The sequence below is a fragment of the Amia ocellicauda genome, chromosome 2, assembly GCF_036373705.1.
Source record: "Amia ocellicauda isolate fAmiCal2 chromosome 2, fAmiCal2.hap1, whole genome shotgun sequence".
Lineage (NCBI taxonomy): Eukaryota > Metazoa > Chordata > Actinopteri > Amiiformes > Amiidae > Amia > Amia ocellicauda.
This window is the reverse complement of record NC_089851.1, coordinates 57531644-57539852: the sequence shown is the minus strand read 5'-3', so window position 1 is coordinate 57539852 and position 8209 is coordinate 57531644.

Genomic DNA, 8209 nt, shown 5'->3' with positions numbered 1-8209 from the left:
AAGCTAGCCCCTTACAACGCTGTTGTAAAAAATACACACAGTGGTTTCCACATGTTGTGGATAAAGCATCCTGCAACTGTCTGGAGTTAACACTGTTAACACTGTTAACACTGAGTTTGTGTTTAAAAAACGCATGATTGATTTAGGGAAAAAAGGAGCATTGGGGGGGAATCCGTAAGAATCAAAGAATTCGGCCTTCCCATCTCCTCCTAGATAGATAGCAAGCCAGTGCTCCCCGGGTCGGTCATGCGGATGTGTGTTGATGACGAAACAGGCCGGCCTGTGGACTCCTGACCGTTTGGGGAGCTTGTCAGATGGAAACACACCCAGAAAATAGTCTGTTGTGTAACTGTCCTTAGTCATGATGGCCCCAATCTGTTGCGTATTCATGACCAGAGTATTGAAAGCCACAAGGCAATCGTTTTTCAACTGTAGTCGTAAAGGACTTATCTTAATAATGATTAATGTTAATTTCAACAATGTTGTCAAAAACAGCATACACTATCATGTTCACGGTGGTTGGTAATGGCTGGGCAAAACTAATTTCTGCTCTCAGGTTCCCTGTTTTTATGAGCGAATAGTGCCCAGTGCACTCTTGATCCGGGCTGAGGTTAAATGCAAACAGTGTGTAACCTCTGGCAAACTCCTTACAGTCCACTACCAGAGGCTTGTCTTTGAGGTGCTTTCCGGCTGTTTCCACCAGGTTAAAGTTATCATTTGCGAAATCCGGTTGTAGCGGTTTAGTAGGGATCTGCTCCCGATCTACTTACAGGGCCAGGAAATTAATATCACAATGTTTAAAGTAGAAGGGGTTTATCCACAAAACCAATTGCTATTATTTTAGCCAATTGCCCCAGAAACACATTTTCCTGGTTGCAGACCCTGCTTCCTCTGGCCAGACTGAACACTTTCATATGAACCCGATCTACAGGGTATTTTGCATTAGCCACCTGCAGCACATCGGCATGACCCAGCCTGACAGCGGGGGCCACCCGGACCCTCTTCACAAACACAGCTGCTGAGAGAACCGACAGTTTGAAATCCTCAGCGTTGCTCATGAGACAGAACGCTTCTCTGTTACGGGTGAGTTGAATTTTTATATCAACGCCGTTCAGCATTAATTTGTCTTGAAAAAACATGTCTGCATGAATACAACCCAACAATTCTAGTTTTCGGCTTCCTGCTGTATAGGCCGCTCTATTTCTGAACCCCAGGTTTGTCCCGTTCAGTGCGGTTACTTCATGCTGGCCGGCTGTGTCCTTGACAAAAAGGCCTGCTGAGTACTGTGTGTTCAAAGTGCTTTCACTGTAGTTGAGAATGGATTCTATTATAGCCCTGTATGGATAACAGTTGTTGCTCTGGCTAATAAGTCTGTCACCGATTGTGATGTCGACCTGGCTGAAAAGGGAGGCCACGGGGTAATTTACCAGGCCCACCCGATCATCCTGGGCCAGATCAGTGCCATCATGCTTAGTAATTTTACAAGTCAGGTAGATGATCGTGTTGTTCAGATCTAGATAGTCTTCTCCATTTCCAGTGATGTAGAATTCCAGTGGGGCATTGTCAGAGAGCGCTGTGAGGGGGGGCACCTACACATAGAAACTCTTCTCAATGCTGGTCTGTGTGGGCACCAGCTGAAAAAGGTCCAGTTCAGATTTGGTGCACTCCTCAGAACTGCAGTGAACGAAAGCCATGTTTAAAATATATCCCCGCGATGTTGTTGCCTGGAGCTCCTCTTCTTACCAGCCCCGTTTCTCTTATGATTGTGTTTCTTCTGTATAGTCCTTTTAACAGGGGCCGGCGGTCCTGTGAGCCCCAGTGGTGTCGTTCTTTTCCTTTTAATGCCTCTCCTGACCTTTCGGAGCATGAATTCTACTGGCCACCGCACTTGTAACCTGCCCGACCACATCTTTAGCTATGTTTCTGGCAGCCAATTTGACGTGTGGTTTGACAATTTCTAATCCGCGTCTCAGAAAAGGCATAGCTACCAGCTACCCCCGCACCGTACTGTACTGGCATCCCGGCGAAACCGGGGAGGCCGTTACCCGCCTGATACTTGTAGTAGTTCCTATACATGTGCGGGTCTCCATAGTTTTTAACAATCACCATGATTTAAAAGTGGTTGTATCTAACAGGTTGGAAATGCAACTTCACTATCACCTTGCCGTATGCGAATGTCACATGTCCGTTCTGGTCAGTCTTTATTTCAGTGCTGATGGTGTCGAATTGATCCATGCTCAGGGGGACATAGTGGGGCTTATCATATAACAGCGTAACAAACTTGCCTTCTTCCCCTTTTTTAGGTACACAGCGCAGAAGCGGGGCATACATGTCACCCACTAGTTGGTGTTCAATTATATCGGTATAAACATACATGTGGTTAAAACCCGCTGTAATATCCGCAGGCTGGGGCGATTCCCCCCCCCCCCCCCCCCCCTTCTCGGGAATGAACCCCAAGACATGTGCTAGCTGGCCCGTGGTAAAAAACAATAAAGTCGAATCCCTGAAAAGCCTCACGCTTCTAATATAGTTGTATTGAAAGTATACCTTGGGCAATGTGGGGACGGCCTTGACAGCATTATTCATGGCTGTTAACAATACATCAATGTTTTTATAGTAGCCTTGTGATATTTCATAATACCAGTTTGTATCGGTTGTCTCAGGATGCAATTCAAAGCTCTGTTTCCTGTCAAACGTATTGATGGTCATGGGGTAGTGCATCTCCACCATCCCTACCTCCCATTTACCTGGTAGATCGATGGATTTGGCTAGATGGTCAGTGAAGTTGGAGCTCTTGTTGTTAGGAAATAGTGTCTCCGAGGCATTACTGGTAAAAGTCAGGTAAAATCAATTTTCACTCATTTTTTATCCTCTCACAACCCCCGGGGCTATGTCTTTCACCTCTGAAGCTTTGATCCAACTATTAAATTTAACTCCCCAACTCAGCCATTTGACTAAAACTTGTTTACCCCGGCCACGGCCTCTGGAGTCTAAAATTTTCTGTATTCGATAGACTCTGTCACCATTTGGGTTTATCTTTTGTAACTCTTCGGTGTAAAACTGACCTTTTATGTCGTCACCAGCATAATCTTTTAGTTTGTAAATAGGCCTTAATCCAGGCACACATTCTTTAACTATGAATATTTCATCTGTGAATGTTTGCTCATACCCCTTTTCAAATTTCCCTTTTATTCTCGACACCCTCACATGATCACCTTCTTTAAACTTAAATTTTGAAGGTTTGCTTTTTACAAATGACCCATACACAGTCCTCCACACCCTCAGGGCATTGTCATGGGTGACATCTACTGGTCGTTCTATGTTCTATGGAATGTGTGATTGTAACTGTGAAACAGCTCTAAAGTACTTCCACATTTTCGATTTTATAGTCCTATTGAATCTCTCTACCACACTGGCTTTCACTTTACTATTTGTCACAAAATGTACAATTTGGTATTGCTTGAGAAGACTTTGAAAACCATGGTTGAGGAATTCTTTCCCCTGATCTGTCTGCAGTTTCTTTGGAACGCGCCCTTGGGTGAATATTCTTTTAAAGGCGGCACACACTTGCTGACCCGTTTTGTTTTTTAATGGTACTGCCCAGGCGTATTTGGACAACACATCTATACAGGTTAGAATGTATTTCATACCGTTGTTGAACTTTGAGAACTGACCCATTTCCACCAGGTCTGCCTGCCATTGCCAGTCAATGTCTTGTACCAGTGTCAAGTTCCTCTTAAACCTCACCCGCGCTGGTCTGTGCACTGTGTATGTATATTGATCCGATAACCATTGTGAAACATGTTCTCTTTTTATACGGTCACCCTTTGCTCTGGCACTTCTCAGCAGTGTATCGAGTCCTCCAAAACGACCGGCTTCTTTAGGCGTATAATAGATCTCTTTTAATCTCTCTTCATGGTTCATTTTCTCGTGATTAATGAATACACCCTTCAACTTAGTAACTTATACCAAATAGTAACACCCAGGTGGCTGAGTGGTTAAGGCATTGGACTTAAGATCTAATAGATGTATGTCTGTGTGGGTTGGAATTCCACTCTGGGTAAGTACTTTTTTGATCAAAACTTTATTTTGTTCTCTTTTTCTAATTTAATTTATTTTATTTTATACCACCCCAAAAACAATCATAAAATATATAACCTAAAATCATCACATGCAGATCACTAAACACAGTTTAAAATACTTTTTTATTAAAACTTTATGTTGTTGTTCTCTTCTTATTTTAATGTATTTTATTTTGGTAACAACTTATCGTACCAAACCTAATCATAAAACATAACCTAACACAAATAATAATAAGTTTAAACTCTTAAACATTACACACACACACACACACACACACACACACACACACACACATACACCATCAGGGTGAGATGGCGGCGAACACTTGTCAAGATGACCTGTGCCCTTTCCAAAATGCCTGTCATCCTAACAAGATGGAGGTCATCCAAACAAGATGGCTGCCATCCTAACAAGATCACGGTCATCCAAACAAGATGGCTGACAGGAGAGGGTCAAAGGGTAAAACCTGTATTCTTACAAGATGGCTGACTGGAGAGGATCAAAGGGTACAGGGTAAGGAGGAGCTTCCTGGCCCATTGGGCTTCTGGGTAAGGAGGGGCTTCATGGCCCGTGAGGCTTCTGGGTAAGGCGGGTTTCCCAGCCCATGGGGCTTCTGGTTAGGGGCGGGGCCACCTGTCACTTTGACATAAAGTACCATCATTACTACTCTGATGTTAGTACTTTAAATGTGTATTACCAAACATTGATAAGTCACACAGTGTGGCAACAATCTTGGATTATGCCTCGATTTCTCATAAACCCTTATACTGGCTGATGTGTGCTTTGGTATACAGTATCTTTGGACTGTGTTCTACACATATCCTAAAAGACAATTCCTACATGAAGAAACATAGCAGTAATGAACAAAATATTTTGACTTACTGTACATTTTGTTCAATTTTAAGCCTGCAATAAAACACTGTCACCACTGGTAGCAGCATATACCACAAACAGCACTGAGATTTTAAAAAATGAAGCGGCCATCTTGGGCATGTACATCGTAACAACAAAACACTATCAGTCACTTGCAACAGTATTAGAGTGGAAACTATTATTTTAAACACACAGACACTTCTGTCTGCAAATACAAATAGTGTAAATTGAGATGTGTTTAAATTAGGGATTATTTCAGCTGTAGAGAAACCTTGAAGAGAAGCAAGAGAAAACAAATGTGAAACTAAAAAATTGGATTAAATGTGATTCACATGAAACATAAATACACATTATGTAAAATACATAAAATACATTAAACAATTAATCAACATTAATCAACAGTGGTACAAGAGCGGTGATGTTGCTGAATCTGTAGTGGTGGATTATTGCTTTCAACTGAACATCATTTCAAACTGAGATTGGCTGGATCCATGCATCAGTTCCTGGTTAAATAGTTAACGATGCAACACAGGGGGCGATTTTGTGCTCTTCTCTCTCAGTGAAATCGTAACTTATGGTGACATGTATACTGAACTGTGCAGAATCACTGGCTCTATTCAATATAATTGAAAGGGCGAACATAAGACGTTTACTGTGCGAGCTACAATCGAATAAACGGACCTGCTCATTGAGGCGCTTGATATTAGTAATTGGACATATTTCCCGCTTTATGAAAAACATTGCTTTTACAAGCTGGAATTGTACACTGTAAAAAATGTTACATGCAATCTACTTTAAAAAATTATGGTAACATTATTACACATATTTTTTAAGGTTTAGTTTTTTTGCGAAATCTACGCGAATAAATTAAGTAAAATTTCCTAAATTATTTAGTCTATGGCACACAATGAATTTAATTTAATCTTTTTTATTGTATGTTTTCTCACAAATTAATCAAGTAAAATTTACTCATTTGTATTAATTAAAATGACTTAATTATAAAATGTACTGCCTTTTTCAGGTTAAGATAATAATGAATACAAAATGCAGTTTTTGTTGACAAACATGCTTTTATTGTCTTTTTGGACTGTAACCATAAATAACAAATATATATAAAATGTAAGCAGCAGTTTTAAGACATGAAAAAAAAAAGTTTACATTTCCCATGTCATTGAGAAACATCATTTTGTTACACAAAAACATGTGCATACAAATAACAACTTGTAGCAAAATGTATAAAACCATTTATACTAGCTAAAAGATTGTATGAACAACAATCATGTAGAACAGTATCAAACGCTCAATCAGTGCAGTTTTTTTCCACCAGAACTTGGTAATAATGCTTTGTCTCTCAATCTAAGACATGAGTTTGTTTTTAAGTGTTAGTAATTTGGGGGAAAACTTGCACACATCCAGTTCTAAGAAGAGCTTCTGAAAGGCCTCAAATGTGTGCCTCAGTTCTTTCGAGTAGGTGAGGTTTAGTGCATACGTCAGTCCAAGAAAAACAGCACAGGCTCTAGACAGATTTTCCAAGCCAGCCATGACTTGCACCCCCTCCAAGATGATGCTGACGTCCTCCTGATCATCCCTCTTGCAGATGGCAATTTTCATTATTTGCGGCAGGAGATCTTGCTGTACATCTGTATTGTCGCACTGTAAAACAACCATTAAATAAGTATTTTTATCTTGTCTGTCTCTCTATCATTATATATCTGTCCATAATTATAAAGTTTATTTGTGTACGGTTGTAAACAAACATTTTGAAACATTTTTCTTATAACAGCTTAAAATTCTAAATTTCTTTGTAAACACTAAAACAAAAAAATATGTTTCAGTGGACGGCACACACTGTCAAAATAACAAGCTCAAATATAGTTTCACCAATGACAGAGGGTGTATTCAGGGTAAAGAAAAAAAATACATTTGGTGACACCAGTGTAGGGGGGAAAACTGCAAATTAACCATGTTTACATGAGGAATATAGTGCATTCAGAATGTAAAACAGCCCCCACATTAATTCTAATTTTCAGTTTACTTATTCTGATTGTTGGGGTAAAGTTGTTTTCCCAATTATAAAGAATACCTTATCAATTATTTCTTCCTGTGTCTCGGAACTGCCCTGGGACATATGCAAAGAAAATTTCATTCAGGTTCGGGACTGCCCCGAACCACCTATGAAATATTGCTTGTAGATGTATAAAAGGCTGTGTGAAACTTTCAATAAACGAAGATAAACAAACTGACATTGTGTCAGTGACTTTATTTCCCGGGCCTGTCTCCTGCTGAGAGTCTAAACTGTTACTGGAAGCGCTCACTGGGGTGCCTGATTCACTGGGATCCGAAGGGTTGCTTCAACTGAAGCTTTGCACCTTAACACTGATGTTGATCCCAATCTGTAAATGTAACTGGTCCTACTTGCACCGCTCCAAGCAGAATTCGAACCAGCTTCACCGGCATTGGAGGTGGGTGCACTAACAAGGACGCTAAAGATCATAGCCTCTAGCATCAGTCACTGGGGCACCTCTTGAGGCCAAGTGGAGTGAGGTTTACTCACACAGCTCTTACTAGCTGCTCTCTGTTACATATAAATGAAATTACACTCTGCCTTACATCACGCCTTTTGGGTTTGAGGACTGAAAGATATAACCTACATTTTTTTTTTTGGTTACACTATTTCGATGGTCCACTTTAGACATTCTACTAACTGTAAGTAACTACTCTCATTAGAGTATTAGTAGACTGCAAGTAAACTGTTAGGTTAGGGTTAATAGATTACGTTAACACGTAGTTGCAAAGTTACTTATACTCAGTAGAATTTCTAAAGTGGACCACCTAAATAAAGTGTTACCTTTCTTAATATAGTGGCTGACAAAAGTCTTATTTGTGTTAAATATTTTCACAGTAGTTTTAGACAATTTAATTGTAAAAAAGTATTGTTCAGGTTCATCCCCTTGGAATTATAAGGTTCTATCTGACATTTTTGACAAAATTGAGTTATTCACATATTCTTATTCTGTGACAACTTATTTACATTATGTGACTTTTTTTTAAGTTGTGTACATTTATGGACTTTTTATTTAGAAAACAAAAAGGTTCTGTCTACAAAGTTGAACTCAAACTTCGTACTATAAGGTTCTATTTGCGAGCCAATCAGCACTTATCTAATTATATCTATCTATCTATCTATCTATCTATCTATCTATCTATCTATCTATCTATCTCTCTTTTGGCTATTCTTTCTCAAGCCAACATC